Source organism: Bos taurus, chromosome 27, assembly GCF_002263795.3.
Source record: "Bos taurus isolate L1 Dominette 01449 registration number 42190680 breed Hereford chromosome 27, ARS-UCD2.0, whole genome shotgun sequence".
Classification (NCBI taxonomy): domain Eukaryota; kingdom Metazoa; phylum Chordata; class Mammalia; order Artiodactyla; family Bovidae; genus Bos; species Bos taurus.
Genome location: NC_037354.1, coordinates 37327800 through 37353329, shown reverse-complemented (window position 1 = coordinate 37353329; position 25530 = coordinate 37327800). Strand labels below are relative to the sequence as shown.

Sequence of the window (25530 nt, the reverse complement as noted above, 5' to 3'; positions counted from 1 at the left end):
AAGGCAATTAAAGTAATATATGTTGTCATTGTCCTTTGTTTTAAACTATCTGTATAAATTGTGGCATGCGTCCAAAGTATAGAATCCTGTCTTCTTTTTACTGTACTGTAATGTGTACTAAATAAATATTTCATTTGGCTAATGAATCCCCTTTCATATTTTATTTACATATTTTCTCAGGTATATTATTGTTCTCAGATACTAAATTTGACTGGGAGAGATGTTTCATATAATGGTTTCTCTGGTTTTCAATTTTCTGTGATGTGGTAGAGATGAATTTTTAAAAACACCTCTAGATTAGCACAAAAAATCAGCAAGTCCATCATCGATTAATGTCTGGCAACATTTCAGATAATCGGTAGGTCTGTGCTGATGGTTTTTGCTTTCCAACATCATGTTTGAGGTCCTAAGATGTTTCATAAAAGCATTGCCTCCAAGATTTATAATAAATGATGAGTCATTATTCAGATGAAGCTACAAATACTCTTTCAATATGTGAAGGGCTTCTACTGATGATAGCCATGGATTTAAATAACTTTATTAACACATTTGGTATATTGTCACCCTGCTTATTTAACTTATGTGCAGAGTACATCATGAGAAACGCTGGGCTAGAAGAAGCACAAGCTGGAGTCAAGATTGCCGGGAGAAATATCAATGACCTCAGATATGCAGACGACACCACCCTTATGGCAGAAAGTGAAGAGGAACTAAAAAGCCTCTTGATGAAAGTGAAAGAGGAGAGTGAAAAAGTTGGCTTAAAGCTCAACATTCAGAAAACTAAGATCATGGCATCTGGTCCCATCACTTCATGGGAAATCGATGGGGAAACAGTGGAAAGTGTCAGACTTTATTTTGGGGGGCTCCAAAATCACTGCAGATGGTGATTGCAGCCATGAAATTAAAAGACGCTTACTCCTTGGAAGGAAAGTTATGACCAACCTAGATAGCATATTTAAAAGCAGAGACATTACTTTGCTAACAAAGGTCCGTCTAGTCAAGGCTATGGTTTTTCCAGTAATCATGTATGGATGTGAGAGTTTGACCCAGGAGATCAGTCCTTGGTGTTCATTGGAGGGACTGATGTTGAAGCTGAAACTCCAATACTTTGGCCACCTCACGCGAAGAGAAATTGGTGATGGACAGGGTGGCCTGGTTGCTGCGATTCATGGGTCGCAAAGAGTTGGACACGACTGAGCGACTGAACTGAACTGAATAATTTGGGCATCAGAAGTCCACATAAGGATGATATGAATTATAGACATTGGACAGGGTCAACTGATTTGATCATTTTTGGCTTTTCCAAATACGACTATCTTCTAGCCTTAAAGTAACTAATAAAAAGTTCTTTGTAAAAAAAAGTGGAATAAAGGAAAGAGAATGAAATGTAGAAAGCAGTGATTCTTAACTCTGTTCGAATTATCTCATTAGCTTTAAGAATGAAACAAGTACCTACAACCAGGCCAATTAAATTAGAATCATTGAAAGTGCTGCCCAGGCACTGGTATTTTTAAAAAACGCTTCCAGGTAATTCTGATGTTTAGCCAAGGTTGAGAACCCCTGAGCCAACAGACAACAATGTCTCTGCTCTTGTGTCTTCGCTTTAGAAGGGGCTAGTGTTTGTGCTTCATGCATGCATCTCCCACATATTAGACTCGTGGATTCTGCATTCCTTTTATGTCTCTGCCAAGATGGATATTTTCCGAAGGGGGAAAAAAATCACACCTGTGGACTGTGGACACATTTAATCTACACAACACAGCTTTCATAAGTATAACAGAAGAATGCCTGTGATGGTGAATCAAGTACCCAAAACAGTGAGAAACTCAGCATCACTGAAAAGTCAAAAGGAAGTTAGATTTGGTCCAAGGCATCCCGTGGGTGGAGACCTTTTGGGGACATGAGAATAGGTTTAGAAAACCTGCCTGAAGTGTTGGGTGAGAGAGCTGAGTCTATTTATAGATCCTGTTGTCAACTTTATTCGTTTCTTTTCTTTTAGAAATGTATTGCTTTGCAGAATCAGTATTTGCTTGTAACAAGCAAAAGTATGCAGGGATGAACAACAACAAAATCCATTCCTCCCCACCATGTTCACAGATGTGAATTCTCTTACACCTTTTGCTATATTAAAAAAAAGTATGTTTAATGACATAAGATTTGTTAGGGTTTTTTTGTTTTTGTTTTTGTTTTTTTTTTGCTTTTCAAATAGGATTATCAGTTCAGTTCAGTTGCTCAGTCGTGTCCGACTCTTTGCGACCCCATGAATCACAGCACGCCAGGCCTCCGTGTCCATCACCAACTCCCAGAGTTCACTCAAACTCATGTCCATCGAGTCAGTGATGCCATCCAGCCATCTCATCCTCTGTCATCCCCTCTCCTCTTGCCCTCAATCCCTCCCAGCATCAGAGTCTTTTCCAATGAGTCAACTCTTCGCATGAGGTGGCCAAAGTATTGGAGTTTCAGCTTTAGCATCATTCCTTCCAATGAACACCCAGGACTGATCTCCTTTAGGATGGACTGGTTGGATCTCCTTGCAGTCCAAGGGACTCTCAAGAGTCTTCTCCAACACCACAGTTCAAAAGCATCCATTTATCGTCTCTCAGCTTTCTTCACAGTCCAACTCTCACATCCATACATGACCACTGGAAAAACCATAGCCTTGACTAAATGGACCTTTGTTTGCAAAGTAAAGTCTCTGCTTTTGAATATGCTATCTAGGTTGGTCATAACTTCCCTTCCAAGGAGTCAGTGTCTTTTAATTTCATGGCTGCAGTCACCATCTGCAGTGATTTTGGAGCCCCCCAAAATAAAGTCTGACACTTTCCACTGTTTCCCCATCAATTTCCCATGAAGTGATGGCACCAGATGCCATGATCTTAGTTTTCTGAATGTTGAGCTTTAAGCCAACTTTTTCACTCTCCTCTTTCACTTTCATCAAGAGGCTTTTTAGTTCCTCTTCACTTTCTGCCATAAGGTGGTGTCATCTGCATATCTGAGGTTATTGATATTTCTCCCGGCAATCTTGATTCCAGCTTGTGCTTCTTCCAGCCCAGTGTTTCTCGTGATGTACTCTGCACATAAGTTAAATAAGCAGGGTGACAATATACAGCCTTGACATACTCCTTTTCCTATTTGGAACCATACTCGATACATTATTCTAAAGCTTTCTTTCCCTCCATAATAGATTGTGGCTATTTCTCCAGATCAATAGATCTAACTCTTGTTTTCAAAAAATTAATGACATTTTAAACATATATAATTTATTCAGCCGTTTCCCTGTGGATGGATATTCAAGATGGCCCCTCCTTTTTTCCACTGTAAACAGTGTTGCAACACGTATCTTTGTTTGTATAACTTTTGTGTCTAAAGTATTCTTAGAACCTGTGGTTTGGTTTTCCTCAGACTTCTTAGTTTCTGTATATCTTCTCTGATAGAATTAGTGAATTAAGGTCAGTTGATTCAAAAGCAGAGACATTACTTTGCCAACAAAGGTCCGTCTAGTCAAGACTATGGTTTTTCCTGTGGTCATGTATGGATGTGAGAGTTGGACTGTGAAGAAGGCTGAGCGCCCAAGAGTTGATGCTTTTGAACTGTGGTGTTGGAGAAGACTCTTGAGAGTCCCTTGGACTGCAAGGAGATCCAACCAGTCCATTCTGAAGGAGATCAGCCCTGGGATTTCTTTGGAAGGAATGATGCTGAAGCTGAAACTCCAGTACTTTGGCCACCTCGTGCGAAGAGTTGACTCACGGGAAAAGAGTCTGATGCTGGGAGGGATTGGGGGCAGGAGGAGGAGGGGACGACACAGGATGAGATGGGTGGATGGTATCAGTGACTCAATGGACGTGAGTCTGAGTGAACTCTGGGAGTTGGTGATGGACAGGGAGGCCTGGCGTGCTGCAATTCGTGGGGTCGCAGAGAGTTGGACACGACTGAGTGACTGAACTGAACTGAACTGAATTCCAATTAATTGGCTTCTTCAGGGCATTGTTGGGCATTAGATAATCAGTTATTTTAGAAATGGCACTGAATGGATGCTAATGATCATAGGTATTTTTCATAGCTTCTAGAATTCCTAAGGTTTTACCTCAACAGGCCAATGGATGGGCTTCATGGAGGTCCTGGAACCATCTGATGTTGATTGCAAAACTGTGTACATGTGACATCACTTTGCCGACAGTGGTCTGTCTGGTCAAAGCTATGGCTTTTCCAGCAGTTGAGTACGGATGTGAGAGTTGGACCATAAAGAAGCTGAGCGCCAAAGAACTGCTGCTTTGAACTGTGGTGCTGGAGAAGACTCCTGAGAGTCCCTTGGACTGTAAGGACATCCAACCAGTCCGTTCTAAAGGTGATCAGTCCTGGGTGTCTTTGGAAGGACTGATGCTGAAGCTGAAACTCCAGTACTTTGGTCTCCTGATGCGAAGAGCCGACACACTGGGAAAGACCCTGATGCTGGGAAAGATTGAAGGCAGGAGAAGGGGACAACAGAGGACAAGATGGTTGAGTGGCATCACCTACTAGATGGACATGAGTTTGAGCAAGCTCCAGGAGATAGGAAAGGACAGGGAAGCCTGGCGTGCTGCAGTCCATGGGGTTGCAAAGAGTCTGACCCAACTGAGTGGCTGAACAACAAATCCTTGTGATGGCTTTCATCAGATTTTCAGCAAAGCTGTTCCCTCAAGAAAGGCTGAAAACGGATAAAATCAGATGGTAGTTCTGAGCCTCAAGATTCTATAAAGGGATCTTTGGGACCACAGGGAACTTTTGAGTTTCCATTGATAGCAGATTTAAATCACAGTGTCCTCTTTCTGTAAAGACTGGATTGAGAGAAGTTTACCTAACTTTCCAGATGACATCAACCTAGGAGAGATGACTAATGCCATACAGAGCAGACTCGATTCAGAGTCATCTGGATAGCTTGTGGCAGCGTTCTAAATAAAATCAGCAAGAGGAAGCATCTGCAGGAGTCGAGCATTGGCTCACACGCACCTGAAATCAGCTAGATTTATCTGACCACAGGCTTCTGCAAGCCTCTCTGTCATGCAGCTGCTAAAAACAGATCCTAGACCACACCTGGTGGTTGTGTTGACGCCTGTGACCCACGCTTCGGTGAGACACTAGCAGAGCGGGGAGACAGTGATGGGCTGAGAAGTGGAGTCATTGAGGATCCCCCCGTGGTCGGGGGGGAGTTTATTATTGGAGCAGAGGGAGAGGGTGTGAGAGAGCAGCACAGATCAAGGACTGCCAGGACCAGAAGGTGGTTTGCAGAGCTTGTGCTGTGGATCTCAGGTGCTCGGTAAATATTTGATGAATGGACATTACAAGGCAAAGGATTTTGACTCGATCTGAGCTCTAGTGAGGGCTTCCCTGGTGGCTCAACTGGTTAAGAATCCGCCTGGAATGCGGGAGACTTGGGTTCAATGCCTAGGTTGGGAAGATTCCCCTGGAGGAGGGCATGGCAACCCACTCCAGTATTCTTGCCTGGAGAATCCCAGTGGACAGAGGAGCCTGGTGGGCTACAGCCCATGGGGTTTCAAAGAGTCGGACATGACTGAGCGACTAAGCACAGCACGAAGCACAAGCACCTAGTGAGAGGCCTCCAGGGATGGGGTGGGGCCCTGGAAAGTCACGACTTCAAGCCTAGTGATGGGCGACCAGGACCGGGGCTTTGGAAGGAATCTTGCTGTGAGTGAGAGGTTGTGCTGTAGGACTTCAGTACTCTTCATTGGATCATCGTATTTCTTCTCTCGGGTACCTGAACAGGAGAAAATCCTAGGATAATGTTGCAGGCTCTTGTAAAGTACTTTTTTGATGCTTTTAACTCAAAGGCTATGTGACTGCCAGTACAGGTATTTTTAAAGGTGCCGAAATGTTGAACTGTAACAGGTTTTTATCTGAAACGTGCAGTGCATAAATTATTCCACTGTTAAACCTGAAGTAACTAGTCTAGACTTGTAGTGTATGGTTTAAGAGTTTATTTTTGTTTCTTTAGAGAGGAGAAAAGCCACATTCTTTTCATGCTACAAAAAGAGTAAAAAAGGAAATTTCACCACTTCCTGGCTTCGTCGTGGCCTCCGGGAACACAGGACACTTATCTGCATTGGGCTAATTGTTCTGAATCCTGACTCGGATGATAATCGCTCTGTGCGGAATTTGTGTCATGCTTGTTGTCTACACAGGCCTGCATCTGAGTCTGCACGCCGCCCTGCGGAAGTGTAGCTCTGATACTTCACCTGGCTGAGACGCAGATATCTCTTATGGTCGCTCAAACAATTGAAACAGTGTCAGAATCCTTTAGCTGGTGGAAATAGATATTGTCAAGTTTTTTTATATAAAGTTATGAAAGAAAAAAAAAAAACCCTGTATCTCACACTAGTGGTTTTAGAGCAGAGTGGGAGCTGCTGCCACTTAGGACCATGGTTTCCACTCCTTTTTCCTGTGCCAGAGATGTTAGGTTAGGTGGTGGGCTGTGCCACCTGCTGGCTTGGCAACCCTGCTCTCCCAAGTCTTGTTTGCTCACTTGCAGAGACAGGTAAGGATAGCACCTACACCTGCAGAGCGGAGCACGTGCTGGGGCCTAGCACGTGTTTAGGGAGCTCCCTATTCTATGGCTGTGTCTTCCACCGTACCCGCCTTGAGCTCCTTTCTTTCGTTTTTTTCCTGATTCAGCAGATAATGTCATTGATACATCTTGTACCATCTTGAACGTAGCATATCTAAAGGTAGTGTGTATATTCCATCCCCTGCCCCTTCCTCCTCTTCTACTGAACCTACTTCTGCTCTGTCCTCCTGTCTCCTCTATTTTAATGAATGAGGCCCACTCACCAGGCATGCTGGGGGCTCTGGAGGCTTACTCTCTGGGATTGAATTCCCACTCCACCACTTCACACTGCCTGACCTTGGACAGGCTCCTTAATATCTCTCAGTCTCAGCTTCTTCAGTGATGAATAAGATGGCAATTCATCTTCTAGAACTGGGAAGACTCACTGAGATGAATACACGTTACCGCTTAGTGTCGTTCCTGACATTTAAGTAAGTTGATCACTTACAACTCTCAAGCTGGAAGTGGGGGCGTCAGCCTGAATCCCTCTTCCTTCCCTTCACCTGGGAGTCATCAGTGCTGTTGATTCTACCTCAAGTCTCTCTCCTCTTGTTGCTGCTGCTGCTAAGTCGCTTCAGTCGTGTCCGACTGTGTGACCCCATAGACGGCAGCCCACCAGGCTCCGCCATCCCTGGGATTCTCCAGGCAAGAACAGTGGAGTGGGTTGCCATTGCCTTCTCCAATGCATGAAAGTGAAAAGTGAAAGCGAAGTCTCAGTTGTGTCCAACTCCTAGCGACCCCATGGACTGCAGCCCACCAGGCTTCTCCGTCCATGGGATTTTCCAGGCAAGAGTACTGGAGTGGGGTGCCATTGCCTTCTCCGCTTCCCTTTCTAGTCACCTTGTTTAGGGTCAGGATTTCTTCACTTGAATCCACTACTCAAAAGAGGTTCATAACCCCTCGAAATTATTTGTACATTTTTTGACATGTGTGCATTTTTCCTTAGGAAAAGGCTTTTAGCTTTTCTTTTTTTAAGGCTTTTAACTTTTACCACTCACTTTCACACAGGTTGGTGACCCAGAAAAGGTTAATACTAACTACTGGCATAGACTCCTCTTTGTCTATATTCGGGAACCTGTAAATGGACATTCCTCCCCTGGTCTCTATGCCTCTGATCTACTCTTTTATTTTTTAATTTTAGAATATTATTTACTTATTTATTTTTTCATTTTATTTGTTGGACTCACCCCATGGCATGTGGGATCTAGTTTCCTGACCAGGAATTGAACCCATGCCCTCTGTGTTAGAAGTGTGGCGTCTTAACCAGTGGACCACCAGGGAAGTCCCTCTGGTCTGCTCTGCACTCTACTGCTCAGTTAGCTTTTTCTCTTTTTTCCTTGTTCTTGCATCCTCATCCTGCTTGTTTGGTTGTGTTGACTCCCTGTTGCCTGTAGTTCTCACCCCGACCATATGCTAGAATAACGTGAGAAGACTTTTAAAAACACCAGCGCCCAGTCCCCATCTTGACCAATTAATTGATACTAGCAAATACCAGACATCAATTCTGTCTTAAAGTTTCCCCGGAGATTTTGACGTGTAGCGGGAGTTGAGAGCCTTAGGGCGGCAGGACGGTGCGCTGATGAGAGTTCTCGTGGCCCGCAGGGACCTCAGCCATTGCTTTTTCCAGCCTAATCTTCTGCCTCTTCCCCCGTTCACATCCTGTCACTTACACTCCGGGCACATAGTTCTTTTTTTTTTTTCTTCATATTTAGTTTAATATAGAGAATTAATCAAACTATGAAATAAAGAACAGTTTCAGAGAGAATTTAGAAGCCATAGTTCTTGCTGTTCTCAGAACAGACTCTGAGCTTTTGCCTGTCCTGATCGCTCTGCCTCAAATGCCTTCTGCTTTTTCTCTGCCTGGTCCTTTACCCTCCCCTCAATGCCAGAGACAGTCGCAAGCCTTCTTGTGCAAATTCCTGTTACATAGGCCTTACGCTATGTTAGTTATTTCTGTGTCTGTCTGCCATACCGCACTGAACTCCTAGAAGGTAAGATCCTTATTTATTTCATCTCTCTTGGGCTTGGCACCAGCTTAAGAAGCTCCCTGAGAGTCTGACAAATAAGTAAATGAAAGAGGAAAACAGCAGCCCACTCCGGGGATCAGGAAATTTATGGGGTTGGGGAGTGTAGTAAATATAGTCTAGCAGATGGGGTGAGGAAGGCTTAGCAGACGTTTTATCCTCTAATATTGCTTTGAATTTGCTACAACACTGCCTCTGTTTTATGGTTTCGGGTTTGTTTTTTTTTTTTCGGCTGGGAAGCACGTGGCATCCCAGTCCCCAGACCAGGGATCGAACCCGCATCATGCTCGTGGAAGGTGAAGTCTCAGTCACTGGAAGGCCAGGGAAATCCCCTCTACTGTTGCGTTTTCATACTTTTGTCAAAAGGAAAGATGCATGTATATGTGTTTCTCATGTGGGACTGGGAAAGTCGAGACCAGCTTTGAGAATAGCCCCAAACACCGTTGAGCATAAAGTCATGTCATATTTGTCTTCTGAGATGGTCTAGAGATTTCTGAATGAGAGATGGAGTCAGCCACTTCGATGATGGCAGCTGTTTATTTTGCCCAGTGGATGGTCCCAACTTATTACTGATTTAAAGATACCCTTATATGGACAGCCCTCCAGACATTGTACGTTTCTAATTTTGATCTCACCTCTGGCCTTTGTGTTTTAGCTGCTGCCTTCTCTTGGCTATTTTTAATACTTTTTTCTCAGTGTGTCTCAGAATTGTCCAACACATTCTAAAGAATCATAATTTAAATTTGACTGATTCGTCCTTTTCTTCAGTGGCCAGGATTAGTTAAATTTTGAAAGAGATTACTTTTCGTAAATAATCTCAGAGAGACTCTTTTGGATATTGTGCAGGGGGATGTTTGAGGTTTTATCCTAATTATTTTACTCAACACTGGCCCACCACTCCACGCTTAGGAGAAGAGACGGCTTGTTTAACACTTACACAAAGAACAGTAAGTAGTCTGATGTCATGATTTGCATGTATTTCTGGTATGCTGTGTATGAACAACTAGCATACTCTTTGTCTAACTTGCTGTTGATTATCCTGTAATCCTGTATCATCTTTTAGAGTTTAATAATGAGAACAAAAATTTTCTTATTCAAAATCAAAGTATTGGTTGGAATTTATTAATATGCTGCTCTTTCATGTGTCCATCATCTTATTTAAAAAGAGGGTTTATTTTTTACTTTTTAATGTTAAAGTATAGTTGTACAATGTTTTATAAGTAACAGGTCTACAGTATAGCAATTCACAACTTTTAAAGGCTTTGTTCCCTTTATACTTATTATAAAATATTGGCTGTGTTCCCCATGTTAAGCCTTAAAGAATCTGGGTTTATCAAGAATTCTTCCTTTCAGTGTAGTTTACATGAAAAGATCTTAAGTAGTGAAACTGAAAAGATTAACTTTTAGCTATTTTTTTAGGAGCCTTTTTTAAAAAACAGATCTGACTCAAAGAATTGGGTGATGTTCCCTCTCCTGGCAATTGGAGAGACAGGAATAGAATGTCAAGAAAAAGAACAGACCAAGTCTTACAATGTGAGCATTAAGGTCTAAAATGGGTAATTGTCTCCTGTTTCACAGTCTGCAATAACCACAGATACCCCAGTACTGCTTGTCCACCCTTCCTTGTGTGAACCAGGGTCTCTGTAAAGAAGCTGGTCTCTGTGTTTCAGAGAACAGCCTCTTGGATTATTATAATTACTGGGCTGTTACAGTTCTGGGAGCTGAGTTGTTAGTCCTTCTTTGCTTATCGCTGATATTTTGAAAAATGAGCCTTCATGGGAGCGTTTGTTAAAATGAAATATACGGAGGTTGAGACAAAATCACGTACATCTATCTCAAGACATAGCCTCCGCTCCCCCTAGAGAAACCAACTACCTCCTGGATTCTTGTAGCCAAGTGAAGTTAGAACTCTTACAGATATTTCAGCTCCTGTAATTTGCGGTTGATTTTGAACCAGTTATTGCCAAAGTGACCACTTCTCAGTGTGTCTGGTTGGGAATGGACTGCGTCCATTTCCAACAAAAATATTAAAAATCAGAAAGTAAATTCTTGATTTCCCAGCTCTCTTGGTAAACTGGTACCAAGTGTTGTGTTTCCCCACACACAGGCATTTTAGGAGGGCTGGGCGGCTTGAGAATAGAATATAGGAGCCCTGAGCACTTACTCGAAATTACTGTTTGTAAAACATTGTGGCTGTGGGCTGCTGTTGATGAGGGTCCTTTCAGCTTTACCCTGCAAATTTCCTCTAAAACTTAAAATTTGAGTCCCAAAGTAGGATAGATTCTCTACTATGTACAGGTGGTTCAAACACAATTTCCCCTTCCTTATTATTTTAGGTAGGTAAAATATGTATTTTTACAAATCTGTGCCAAGTACCATTCTGAGTGTTATATGTGCATTAACTCATTTTTACAACAGTCTGTTAACTTGCCTGTGGTGGCTCAGTTAGCAGGTAGTGAAGTTGGGATTCAAATGAACCCAGAAGGGTAACTCTTATTAAAGAACTTGCCTACAACCTACAGTCCTCAGATAGTCTTGAATTTCAAGTTAGAAAGTAGGGTAAAAAAAACTCTAAAAAAAGTTGTAGATGCTTCTGAAACAAATTTAATTGCTTGTGGATTGAAAGAACAGAAATAAATATTAACTGATCACTTACCAAAAGATTTTGGAAGTTAATAGCTTGTTGCCCAATTCTTAACAATTTTCCTATAATTGGATAGAATAAACTGAGAAGGGGGCATTTATTATTAGTGGTTCAGCATAACTTGTTAATTCAAAGTCTCTTCACCAGGGCAGTTTGATTTGTGGTAGGTGAAGTTTTTGCCTATACATTATCTGTGAAAAAGAGGTCTCTAAAGCAAATAGTGTAAGATTGCAGAAAATGTTTACTTATTTCAATGTAGCAGAATATTTTCAAGTACTTTTAGTATAATCTGTCAACTGTCTTTAGTATTTTCATCTTAAAAACGGGAAATTCAGCTTCATATTTACTAGATTCATGTAATAAAACTTTAGTTATAAAATTTTCAGTTTGGATATATAACTACTTGAAGCCAAATTAGACTGGAATTAGGATTTTGTTAACCCACCTTTTGAGTCACGTGGCTTAAAATCTTGTTTTTCAGGGCTTTTGTTTCCCCCCTGAAATCTTAGATTGCAGTATATTTAAGGTTTCTTGTTTTGCATTAGCTTGAATGCTAATAAGTTATAGAGGTCAGACGGTCCTTAATAAGCCTATGCTTGTTTTTCCATTGAAAGTGTTTTTATTACATGAGACATTAGTGCAGCTTTGTTTGAATCTGACAGCCATGCTATGTCTATCTAGCAGTTTAGTAAGCCTGGCGTCTCCCAGGCAGAATTGTTGCCTCAAGAGAAAGAGGGAAGGACAGTCTCTAATCTTTTAACTGAGTGGACGCTAATATTGGGGCATATATGACCCTGTGCTCTAGTACAGTGTGAACTTCAAAGGGAAAATTATATACATATGAGTCTAGCATCTAGTACCAGAGAAGGCAATGGCACCCCACTCCAGTGCTCTTGCCTGGAAAATCCCATGGATGGAGGAGCCTGGTGGGCTGCAGTCCATGGGGTCGCTGAAGTTGGACATGACTGAGCGACTTCACTTTCACTTTTCACTTTCATGCTTTGGAGAAGGCAATGGCAACCCACTCCAGTGTTCTTGCCTGGAGAATCCCAGGGACAGGGGAGCCTGGTGGGCTGCCATCTATGGGGTCACACAGAGTCGGACACGACTGGGGCAACTTAGCAGCAGCAGCAGCATCTAGTACATACCAGGTTCTGTCCTTGATAATACAGCTATGTCTGTATTTCTATATTCATGCACATCTGTCTACCTATCTTGCTATGTATGCATAAACATGTGAGTTTGTTTATTTAACAGAATGTTCGGAGAAGGAAATGGCAACCCACTCCAGTACCCTTGCCTGGAAAATCCCATGGACGGAGGAGCCTGGTAGGCTACAGTCCACGGGGTCACAAAGAGTCGGACACAACTGAGTGACTTCTCTTACATATTACGCAACAGGCACTGTTCTGCATTCTTTACAAATATAAACCCATCTAATCTTCATAGTCTCCCTATGGAGTTTGTATATTGTTATACCCACTTTAAAGATGATGAAACTGAGGCACAGAGAGAGAATTGCCCAGAGCCAACAACTAGAAACTAGAAGTGATGAAACTAGAAGAAGCCTGGGCAGTCTTGCTCTGGACTCCATACTCTCATTGGACACTTTTCAGCATTGATTTGGAGAAAGGAAGCAACTTTATCAGTGGTCTAAACAGCTGTTAATTGACAGAGCTTAAACCTCTTTCCCAGACGTATATGGTACAGACATCCATCACAGCGTTCCTTTTCTTCCGACTTTGCACATGTTGGTTCTGTATAATGTTCTTTCCACTTCTTTCGATGTTGAAAGCTTAGATCAGTCGTTCAGTCGTGTCCGACTCTTTGCGACCCCATGAATCGCAGCACGCCAGGCCTCCCTGTCCATCACCAACTCCCGGAGTTCACTGAGACTCACGTCCATCGAGTCAATGATGCCATCCAGCCATCTCATCCTGTGTCGTCCCCTTCTCCTGCCCCCAATCCCTCCCAGCATCAGAGTCTTTTCCAATGAGTCAACTCTTCGCATGAGGTGGCCAAAGTACTGGAGTTTCAGCTTTAGCATCATTCCTTCCAAAGAAATCCCAGGGCTGATCTCCTTCAGAATGGACTGGTTGGATCTCCTTGCAGTCCAAGGGACTCTCAAGAGTCTTCTCCAACACCACAGTTCAAAAGCATCAACTATTGGGCGCTCAGCCTTCTTCACAGTCCAACTCTCACATCCATACATGACCACAGGAAAAACCATAGTCTTGACTAGACGGACCTTTGTTGGCAAAGTAATGCCTTTACTTTTGAATATGCTGTCTGGGTTGGTCATAACTTTCCTTCCAAGGAGTAAGCGTCTTTTAATTTCATGGCTGCAGTCATCATCTGCAATGATTTTGGAGCCCAGAAAAATAAAGTCTGACACTGTTTCCACCGTTTCCCCATCTATTTCCCATGAAGTGATGGGACCAGATGCCATGATCTTCGTTTTCTGAATGTTGAGCTTTAAGCCAACTTTTTCACTCTCCTCTTTCACTTTCATCAAGAGGCTTTTTAGTTCCTCTTCACTTTCTGCCATAAGGGTAGTGTCATCTTCATATCTGAGGTTATTGAGTTTTCTCCTGGCAATCTTGATTCCAGCTTGTGTTTCTTCCAGTCCAGCGTTTCTCATGATGTACTCTGCATATAAGTTAAATAAACAGGGTGACAATATACAGCCTTGATGAACTCCTTTTCCTATTTGGAACCAGTCTGTTGTTCCATGTCCAGTTCTAACTGTTGCTTCCTGACCTGCATACAGATTTCTCAAGAGGCAGGTCAGGTGGTCTGGTATTCCCATCTCTTTCAGAATTTTCCACAGTTTATTGTGATCCACACAGTCAAAGGCTTTGGCATAGTCAATAAAGCAGAAATAGAGGTTTTTCTGGAATGCTCTTGCTTTTTCCATGATCCAGCAGATGTTGGCAATTTGATTTCTGGTTCCTCTGCCTTTTCTAAAACCAGCTTGAACATCAGGGAGTTACGGTTCACATATTGCTGAAGCCTGGCTTGGAGAATTTTGAGCATTACTTTACTAGTGTGTGAGATGAGTGCAATTGTGCGGTAGTTTGAGCATTCTTTGTCATTGCCTTTCTTTGGGATTGGAATGAAAACTGACCTTTTCCAGTCCTGTGGCCACTGCTGAGTTTTCCAAATTTGCTGGCATATTGAGTGCAGCACTTTCATGGCATCATCTTTCAGGATTTGGAATAGCTCAACTGGAATTCCATCACCTCCACTAGCTTTGTTCGTAGTGATGCTTTCTAAGGCCCCCTTGACTTCATATTCCAGGATGTCTGGCTCTAGGTCAGTGATCACACCATCGTGATTATCTGGGTCGTGAAGATCTTTTTTGTACAGTTCTTCTGTATATTCTTGCCATCTCTTCTTAATATCTTCTGCTTCTGTTAGGTCCATACCATTTCTGTCCTTTATTGAGCCCATCTTTGCATGAAATGTTCCTTTGGTATCTCTGATTTTCATGAAGAGATCCCTAGTCTTTCCCATTCTGTTGTTTTCCTCTACTTCTTTGCATTGATCACTGAAGAAGGCTTTCTTATCTCTTCTTATTATTCTTTGGAACTCTGCATTCAGATATTTATATCTTTCCTTTTCTCCTTTGCTTTTTGCTTCTCTTGTTTTCACAGCTATTTGTAAGGCCTCCCAGGCAGCCATTTTGCTTTTGTGCGTTTCTTTTCCATGGGAATGTTCTTGATCCCTGTCTCCTGTACAATGTCACGAACCTCATTCCATAGTTCATCAGGCACTCTATCTATTAGATCTAGTCCCTTAAATCTATTTCTCACTTCCACTGTATAATCATAAGGGATTTGATTTAGGTCATACCTGAATGGTCTAGGGGTTTTTCCTACTTTCTTCAATTTCAGTCTGAATTTGGCAATAAGGAGTTCATGGTCTGAGCCACAGTCAGCCCCTGGTCTTGTTTTTGCTGACTGTATAGAGCTTCTCCATCTTTGGCTGCAAAGAATATAATCAATCTGATTTCGGTGTTGACCATCTGGTGATGTCCATGTATAGAGTCTTCTCTTGTGTTGTTGGAAGAGGGTATTTGTTATGACCAGTGCATTTTCTTGGCAAAACTCTATTAGTCTTTGCCCTGCTTCATTCCGTATTCCAAGGCCAAATTTGCCTGTTACCCCAGGTGTTTCTTGACTTCCTACTTTTGCATTCCAGTCCCCTGTAATGAAAACGACATCTTTTTTGGGTGTTAGTTCTAAAAGGTCTTGTAGGTCTTCATAGAACCGTTCAACTTCAGCTTCTTCAGCGTTACTGGTTGGGGCATAGACTTGGATTACTGTGATATTGGATGGTTTGCCTTGGAAGTGAACAGAGATCATTCTGTCGTTTTTGAGATTGCATCCAAGTACTGCATTTCGGACTCTTTTGTTGAAAGCTTATCAGCAGGCAAATTCACATGTTACTTTCTCCAAGGTGCCTTTCTTGACTAACCCCACCAGAAGATTCCTGGTGGATTTTTACCCTTTGGGATGCTTACTGATTACCCTCCTCTATGGTAGAAAGTTTATTTATGTGCCGTCGTGTCTTCTATCGGATTATAAGCCTCTTGGAGGCAGCACTGTTGCTGATACCATGTTGTGCCACCATCTTGGGCATCCCGCCGTTTGTTTAAATCTCGTTAATGCTTGGGAGTTTTGGAATGGCAGGAAGCAGTTGTTTAGCAAGTGTCTGTTAAATGGATGACTCTTAGGAATGCATGGTGAGGACAAATTTTCCCCGTGGACTTCTAAGGATACTTGAAAAGATCAACTGTCTAAAATAAGTATTTAAACAGCAGCAGTAATAATGCTGCCTTTATTTTTATAGTCCTGATACAATTGTTATAAACTATGCAGAATTAGCTGTTTTTCAAAGTCTTAAAAAAGAACTGTCTTGAAGAACTGGCTACTATGTGTATATATATTTTTAGCTTACAGAAAGTGCAGAAGAAAAAGTGGTTTATGCTTTGAATCCATTTTCTCTGCTCACATGTGCGTAAATGGTACTCTTGATCCATTTCTGAAATATTAAGATGGACTGAAGAGCCGTGAACGTGGTGTGCTGCAGTCCATGGGGTCGCAAAGAGTCGGACAGGACTGAGCAACTGAACTAAACAGCCATGAACTATACCCATGTAATCAGTCTGTAGGCCAGGATAGAGAATCATCTTTTAAAAACCTGTTTTTATTTGTTTATTCATCTGCGGCTGTCCTGGGTCTTCGTGGCTGCACACGGGCTTTCTTTAGTTGCAATGCGTGGCCTTCTCATTGTTGTGGCTTCTCGTGTTGCCGAGCGAGGGCTTCAGGAGTTGCGGCTCCAGCTCTAGGGCTTCGGCAGGGTCAGTAGTTGCGGTGTGAGGGCTTAGCTGCACCTCGGCATGTGGGATCTTCCCAGACCAGGGATCGAACCTGGGTCTCCTACATTGGCAGGCAGATTTTTTTTTTTTTTTACCACGGAGTCACCAGGGAAGCCCGAGAAGTCATTTCTTTAGTGGAGAGATGTAGCATTGAAGACCACATAGATTAGTTTGGCCCAAAAGTTTGTTCTGGTTTCCCTATAAAAGGACACAGAAAAACCTGAATGAACTTTTTAACCAACCCCATATTTGTTTCTAATTATAGGACGAAACAAATAAAGCTTAAACTTAACCATTTTAGCAGTTTCACATTCAGACTGTATCACTGTTTCATTTTAGTTTGAGTAACCTGCTGGTGGATAAGACAAAGTAATTGTAGTAATCAGAACTGTGGGTTTTTTAAAAAAGAGAATTGTGGGTTTTTAAGAGTAAGATAGACACAGATTAGTCTAAGAGGGTTTCATTGGAAAGTAAGGGGATGGACTGTTTACAGACCGTTTGAAGATTGTGTATCTGTGAGCTTTCACTGTGTAACAGGCCTCCTAATTCTAGCAGCTGGGAAAAGCAAGCCTAAAGTCTCACGGTTCCGTGGGTCACCTGGGTGACTCTTCTGGTTGGATGGAGCTAGCCAGTTGGTCTCTGAAGTCAGCTGGCAGCCTGGCTGGGGCCGCCTGGCCTGGGGTGGCCTCTGAGCCTGTGGGGGCCATCGTCGGGCTGGCTGTGGTGGGGCTTCAGTGCAGATGGCAGGTCTGTGCCCCACGTAGTCTTACCCTCAGAAGGTTAGGTGGGCGTCCAGGGGTGGTCTCGGTGCCCTGAAGTGCAGCCGGAGTGGAGGCCGGCTCCTCGACCCCGGGCCTGCACTAAAGTCTCTGGCTTATGCTTGCTGTTGCCCTGCAGACCAAGCCCAGAGTCAGTGTGGGCCGGGGCTCCCCCGGGGTGTGGGTCCAGGGAAGTGGGAGCTGACAGGGGGGTATTGCCGTCCCATTGCCCGGACATGGAACTTGTGCTAACAGTCGCTCAGTGTCCCTCGGCTCTGAGCCAGCCCTCGGCTCCCAGCACACGCTGCTGGAGTGGAGGACACCTAAGCCGGCTGCCCAGGCTGCAGAGTTTTCAGATCCAAGTTTACAGGCCCTGGCTTCCCTGCAGCACGTCACGATCATTTGGAGCCCATTTCAACCTTTTATTCTTTGAAGCTTTGAACCGTCAAAGCAGGAAGCCTCTCACCCTCCCTCAGTAACGTCCCAGTCGGGGGCTGTGGGTGTAAAGGCTGCAGTTTACTGGGAGCGTGTGCCCGGCGGGTGCCGGAGGCTGGAGTCCTTGCTGCCCCTTGATGTCGCATCGCTGCCCCTGTTTTACGGGGCAGGCGGGGAAGTGGACTCACACAGGTCAGCTGAATTGCCCAAGGTCAGAGTGGTGCCCAAGGTCAAGCGGGTGGGTTAGGAGCTGCCTTTTGAACTCAGATCTTTCTTTCTCCCCAGTGGACTGGTGATGGTTTTTAGGTTTTTGTTTTTTTTTTTTTTTTTTTGAGCACGAAGCCATTGAGTACCCTTCATGCCATCCTCTGAAAAACTGCTGCTGCTGCTGCTGAGTCACTTCAGTCATGTCCGACTCTGTGCAACCCCATAGATGGCAGCCCACCAGGCTCCCCTGTCCCTGGGATTCTCCAGGCAAGAACACTGGAGTGGGTTGCCATTTCCTTCTCCAATGCATGAGAGTGAAAAGTGAAAGTGAAGTCGCTCAGTCGTGTCCGACTCTGAGCGACTGCAGCCTACCAGGCTCCTCCATCCATGGGATTTTCCAGGCAAGAGTGCTGGAGTGGGGTGCCATTGCCTTCTCCGTCTGAAAAACTGGTGACCATGAAATATGAATTTTCCCCCTTTTCTGCTTCTTTCCCACCCTGTCCTTCACTAGTTGGACTAAATCACCAGGTTTAATTTGAAGACGATGCCTACCTCAGAGAGGAGACGTTCCTGCTGGTTCCAGATGTCCTTTTTAAAAATATGTTAGAATAATTAATCTCTCTGTGACTCTTGGAGATTTCAAAATAAAATGCAGAATCCTGAGATAGCCTAAAACATATATTTAAAATTTTAGGGGAGAGGGATAAATCAGGACTTTGGGAGTAGCATGTACATACCATATAAATATATACATATATATACAAAATAGAGGACAGAGACCTGCTATATATTAGCACAGAGAACTACGCCCAATATCGTCTAATATCCTATGTGGGAAGAGAATCTGAAAGAGAATATGTTGTAACTGAACCACGTTGCTGAACACCTGACACACACACACTGTAAGTCAACTGTACGTGAATAAAAGTTAATTCACGTTCATGAGAAATAACCATCATTTAAGAATGAAACTGTGCCCCCGTCTCGTGTGCTCCCCTAGTACGCAGCACAGAGCTGCGCGTCTTCAGGGTCGCAGGAACCGTGTGTGTGGTGGGTGGGGAGTGGCGGTCTGTCCGTCTCCCTCAGACGTGCGCTCCTGGACGGCGCAGAGGCCTTGTCTTTCCCGTCTTCTGTGTCCTCAGCACTGGGTCCCAGGGTGGGAGCGTTCCAGTGCTTGTTACCCGGTCCCATACGTGGACTCCGTGCCCAGGGACGGGCTCTGTTCTGCTTTCTGTCTCCTCCGTCTGCCCTCCTCTTAGCCCTTTCTTTCTCTTTTCTAAGTCATCTTCCTCCCATCTCAGTTTGTCTGAGTTCCTCAGCTTTCCCTTTCTCCCACCCTCTCATTGGCAGTTTTTCTATTCACTATCTGTTTTCTTTTTAATGTTTTATATTGGAGTATAATTGATTTATGATGTTGTGGGTTAGTTTCAGGTGTGCTATCTTTGTGACATGTTGAAATGACCGTATCTTGGATATATGGAGTTCAATTTAAAAAATTATTAAAATTAATTTCACCTGTTTATTTTTACTTTTTTAACATGACTGGAAATTTTTGAATTATAGAAGTAGCTTGCTCCAGCGGGTCCTTATCCAGGTCAGTTCATTAACTTGAGTTTTTGTTTTGATTTCTTGGATCTGCTGGACTGGAGACCCACAGATCACCTCCCCTCACTGGCGCGGCTCTGCCTCCCTCCCCCACACCCGCCCCACAGTGTGTGACCTTGAACAGGAAGGCTTTTCCTTACTTTTAAATGATGCCCAGAGATTTCTCTCTCCTGTCATAGGTATGCCCGGGACAGAGTACAGTTGACTCCTACATTCTTCTCGCTAACAAAAAGGGAACAGCAGGGTGACTCATGGACACTGGAAGATACACTATTTACTTTGGAATGTTTCAGTTCTTGGATCTTGGGACAGGTGTGGCCACTGTTGAAAGAAACAGTGTAATGATACTCATCATACTTGACATGTGAAGAACTGGAGCACTGCCCAGCGTCCCCTGCCTTCAGCGTCAGGACGTGGGATCCACTCCCTTGTTTCTCTCTGATGCCAGATTCAATGCATAGGTGCTTATGGTGTATTGGCTTTTTTGTTTGTTGAGGGAAGAAGTACTGTTTGGCTTAGAAGCTCTTTGACTGCACTATGACATAGTAAGTTAAGGATCACTGTATCGAAAATAGCCTCACGATGTCCTCCTTTGCTGTTGAGAATTCCAGAGTAAGTTCGCTGTGGATCACAGAGAATTGATCGTATTCATCCAAGGTCAGTCATCTTTGATAAGTACCAACTTCTTTCCTCTGGGCTCAGGGTGGGGTGCCCCACTGCAGGGACTTGGGTTGGGGCGGTTGATGGGCGCAGCTACCATCTCATGGGGGGTGAGCAAGTCCTGGCTTCCGCTGCCTAAAGCTGGGCTCTGGGGGTGGAAACAACCGGCCTGGCAGCCCACAGTTTTTGTAAACAGCCAGAAGCGGGATTGTGCTCATGCCAGTGAAAACCAAGGCGTTCACCGCTTTGGGTGGCGTGCCACCTGGGCCGGTGCTTTGTAAGGACAGGGTCAGGTCTTGCGGTTCCGCGCCACCTGCCTGTACCACAGTTGACCTGGGATTTGGGGAGCTGAGCAAAATAAATCTGCTGAAATCTAAACTGCATATGACATTTTAAAATTAGAAAAACAAACAGCTCTGACAAGATTTGCAGGATTATAGCTAGATAGTTAGTATGGAAGACATGCCGTGGAGTGGTTAGGAGGCGGGGTGGAATAATCCCGTGTTGACTTAGCAAAAAGCGTGGAACAAGCCGTTGAATTTCCTTGTTTGCCCAAATGTTTAAAAAACAAAATGGAAAAATGACATCTCCCAGAGATGTTCGGAGATTTGATTGATGTTCATGCCTTGATATCTCTCATGAAATAGCCGATAAGAGCAAAATATAAGAACTAAAATATCCACAACAAGCCAGTGTGAACCATCTTGAGTAGATACTAAGGGGTCTGGTGTCCTTGGCCCAGTGAACCATCTTGAGTAGATACTAAGGGGTCTGGTGTCCTTGGCCCAGCCTGTGCTTACTGAGGCCGTTTGTATTTTTCAAAGAAAGTTCCGAGTCACCTCTACTTTTCTTTTGAATATCAGCTGTGTACTTGGGGTCTTTAACTGTCAACTTGAGCTTCAATAGGATTTATAGACGGTCTGCCACCTATAAAGGACAGTTGACCAGTTCTAGCCAGCCAGGCAGTTAAATGCACTTCAAAATGCTTCTTGCTAAGGATGATGGCTTTTGCGAATATTTGAGATGTTTAGTCTCAGCTGTAGTCTATTAGTAAACCTGAATCCTCATAGCAACTCCTTGGGAGGTGCAGAAGACAAAGCCAGAGAGCAAATAAATTCGTTCATTATGTAGCGAGAAAAAACACTTTTGTTTAAGGTTCTTTGTTGATAGACTTATTGGTCTGTGTCTTGGATGCCTGGTCAGTTTTACTTAGGACCAGATCTGGGCTTCCCCGGTGGCTCTGCCAGTTCAGGAGACGCGGGTTCCATCTCTGGATAGGGAAGATCCCCTGGAGAAGGAAATGGCAACCCACTCCAGTATGCTTGCCTGGGGAAATCACATGGACAGAGGAGCCTGGCAGGCTGCAGGCCACGGGGGTCACAAAAGAGTCAAACACAACTTAAGCAGACCGAACAACAGTACCAGGTCTGATCGTGCTGTGTAAATAATCTGACTGAATGTCCCTTGACTTTTTTTTTTTCTTGTGAAGAGCACACAGCACTGCCACCTTGTTGCCAAAGTTTTGTCTGATTTGAAAGAGCTGAAAAATCCAGTGAGTGCCTGTGCTGAAAAAGAGCTCGCCCTCTCCGTGGGCCGGCACTTGTGAAAACAGCGAGGAAGGAGATAGCACCGGGGGACCGCATTCAGTAATTAGCATAATCACGATGCTCTGTATTGTTCGCAGGGCACGCCCCTTGGCCGGAGCTCCCATTAAGAGGACACCGATGTTGTCCCAGTGAATAAATCCCGGCGCGTATGATGCGGATCAGCGAGTTCCTGCGGGCTGCGCCGGTGCGGTTAATTTTAGCCAGGGGTTTGTTCTATGAGTTGTAAAACTGTCTACCCGAGTAGAAGTTAGTAAGCTGAAATGTGACTTCTCGGCCAGTGTGGGAGAAGCCTATTTTAGACTCAGACTGTGTTGGCGATCCGGAGAGCGGTCTCTGAAGGATTGCAGTCCCCACTTCCTTTGAAAGTTCTTGTAAGTACCGGCTGAATCTTTCGGATTTCTCATTGTTCTTTTCGCCCTAAGGTCTCCCTCATGTTGCTGTCCATTATCATTTTATCTCTTGGGAAAACGGGGAACTCTGGGCTGAGTGCTTTAGAGGCTGCTAAGAAGGGTGGCCAAAGGTTTTTCCTTAAACATATCTCACTACAGGAAACCTGCCTCACTTGATTTTCCCAAGAGAAAGTATTTGATTCTTACTATTTTTATCTTTGCAAAAGCAATCCGTGCATTGTTGCATACTTTATCTGTTGAAATATTTGATTAATGGAAAGATGTGTCATTGAGCTTTATTTTCAGTGGTGACCTAACTCTTAGAGGGGGAAAATGTTGAAATTGGACTCCTGATATACCTACTGTGAGCTACAGGTTTATGTACAGATGTAATGGGAGTGTCAAATGTAATTTTGTGAAATGTGTAGGTAGTTTTTGTTAAAGGAGGATTTGGTGCCTAAAAATAGACCCATGTCTAAAGAGAAGCCCTTAAAAAATAAAATAAATTTAAGAGGAAGCCTTTGAAAAAGTAATTGAAATTATCCTCTAGAAGATTGGGTTAGGGATCAGAATTAACCAAAGGTCAGGAAATTCCCTAGCTCAACTGCTCTTAATTCAACAAGTCATTGCCAACTTAAGTTTGGACTGAGGAAAACTAAAGATTTTAATGTAGAATCATTTTAATTACGTCTGAATCACCTGGCTTGGTTCAAAGTGTGTTTTAATTCACAAGACGCTGACTTCATGCCAAATAACTTGCTTATAACACACAGCCTGGCAGGAATTCCTTTATCAATTAACATGTATATTCCCTCCCCAGCCCTGGGAATGTCGATTTTAATGAAACAGTTCTAATGCTCCCAGGCATCAGGGCTCCATCCTCTGGGCCCAGGGGAAGGCATACCCTTAGATGCCTTTTTCCATTTGGAAAGCTTTATTTAAAGACTTCTTTGTTGCTGTGTATTGTCCGATTTTAAATCCCAACAACCCAAGGTGCCAACAATGAAAGGAAATGTTTCAGGGTACATTTAGTAGGAAAAGAATGTAAGATGGGAAAATAGAACTGAGGGCTTGGTCTATTTTTGGAAGGAAACTTTTTTTTTTTTTAACTGAAGTCTTTTTATTGAGCAGAAGAGAAATTTGCTGTCCAAATTCATTGCAATTATAACAGAAAAGTCTGTAATGTCATCTTCAGCAGTTGAAGGGACTTTGTTCCAGGATTTCCTTTGGAATATGTACTTTTATCCAAAGAAAGTAACTGTTCTCTTTCTTTTAACTGTTAATGAAGTACCATCAGAGTCTCAGTGGAGTGTTTTTAGAGTTACACTGTGGTTGGGTGTTAGATCCTCCTCCAGCTATTATTCAGCCACTCAACTGTAGTTTAGTCCTGCAAAAAAAAAAAGCCGTGTAAGATTTGTCCATTTTTAAAAATTTAACAGAAGGATGTTTCCCAAGGTATTTTTACTACGAGGAAGCATATGTGCTTTTAGGAGGAGTTGCTAAAATGCTCGTAAACACTTTCCGAGTGTTTGTTTTCATGATTTATGTGCCGTGAGAGAGTGACCAGGAGAGGAGGTGATGTCAGTGTTGGTGTGGGAATGTCAGGAGGGTTTGCTGGAGCGGAGACCCTCCTCCTGCGGCTCACCGATGCCTGGGGAAAGGAAGGGGTCTCCCAGGAAGGGACGGGGGTCTCAGTGCGCTCCTGGGAAGAGACCGGACTGCTTGTGACCTTGACTGTGACCTTGGCCGTGACCAATCACAGTGAGCTCAACACACAGTCACCAGCAGGAGGTCCAGATGCTGAGAAACGCGGGCAGTTCTGTGGCCTGGGGAAGGACCCGGAGCCCACGGCTCCCGCCGTGTGCAGCCGTGTGTCAGACACTCCTGTGCTTCCCGTCGCCCCCTGCACCTGACTCTGCACGTGTGTCCTCCAGCCTGCTTAAGCTGCTCTCCCTGGCCGCCTGCCCTCCTGTCCTCAGCCTCCCCCTCTTAAAATAGTCCTAGCCCTGGAGGCTCTGACAACTCCTGATCACAGGAGATTGCTTTTCCTGGGATTTCATTCCTAGAGAAGAGCCTTCTGCTCTGAAGCTTTGAGGGGTTTTCGGGAATGCAGAGAGGTGCCTTCTCTCTAGGTCCCCTTTATCCTCTGTCAGTGCGGCCAGAAGGGAACTGAAATGATCTAACAGGTTGCCCTTTGGTTGGGAGCCTAATGCAGGTGCTCAGTGATCACACTTCTAGAATGTTCTCTTTCAGAAGGAAACCTTGCAGGAATAGGGCTTGATCCACTGAGTTTTCCACTGTTTCATCTGGCATGAAAGGAGCAGTGAGCAGAGGGTGTCTTCCGCGCTTCGGGTCTCGGGCACAAGGGTATGGTAATAGGATCTGGGCCCCGGCAGGAATGCCAAGAGCCCCTGGACGTGCTGAGAGGCTGTTGTTATTTAGCGTATGAAGCACCCCCAGAGCCATACAATGCACAGAGAAAGCGTGGTTCCCATACTCCAGGAGCCCACGTGCTCGTGTTAGGCGGGGCGCAGAGCGCGGGCCCGACTTGACACTGAGTGAACTGGCAGAGCCAGGAATAGAGGAAGAAAAGGAGAACATGGGGGCGGGGGCGGGGGCCAGTGGGCTGCTCTCTCCATCTGGGCTCCTGCCTCGTAGGGGTCGGGCAGCCAGCAGTGCCGCCGGGCCCTGCTCCCCTGTCTCTCCCTGCAGCTGGGGAAGGGATGGAGGTGAGAGGCCCCCAGGGCCCAGTCCACGGCCCAGGGTCACTGTGGCGAGTCCCACACAGGGAAGGGGATCAGGAGCTTCACCTGCAGCTGGAAAGCACCTGTTATTCATCTGTAGCGGAGGCAGCTTGACACATGTGCACGCTCAGCTGCTCAGTCGTGTCCAACTCTTTGCGACCCCAGAGACTGTAGCCCACCAGGCTCCTCTGTCCATGGGATTTTCCAGGCAAGAATGCTGGAGTGGGTTGCCATTTTCTCCTCCAGGGGATCTTCCCAATCCAGGGATCGAATCTGCGTCTCCTGCGTTTCCTGCGTTGGCAGGTGGATCCTTTACCACTGGGCTACCTGGAAGCTCCTGTTAGGTCCATTATTCCCCCAGGAACACCCAGAGCACCGTCTAGCCCGTGCATGAACCACCTACACGTTCAAACATGTTACAAACGTAAGGAGCATCTTTCTCCATACGGGGATATTTGCGTAGAAATCTGATATTT

The 25530-nt window shown here is 44.4% G+C and overlaps 1 protein-coding gene across 13 annotated transcripts in view; it reads left to right on the top strand.

Annotated features, from left to right (window-relative positions):
* Positions 1-25530, top strand: part of SLC20A2 (solute carrier family 20 member 2) — a 116931-nt gene that overhangs the window by 15768 nt on the left and 75633 nt on the right. For 7 of the 13 annotated variants that reach the window (XM_059882233.1, XM_059882232.1, XM_059882226.1 and 4 more), the window contains 2 exons: positions 589-20311; positions 21999-22292. The exons of 4 other annotated variants lie outside the window; for them this stretch is intronic. The gene's annotated coding sequence lies outside the window, so the exon portion shown is untranslated. 13 annotated transcript variants of the gene reach the window in all.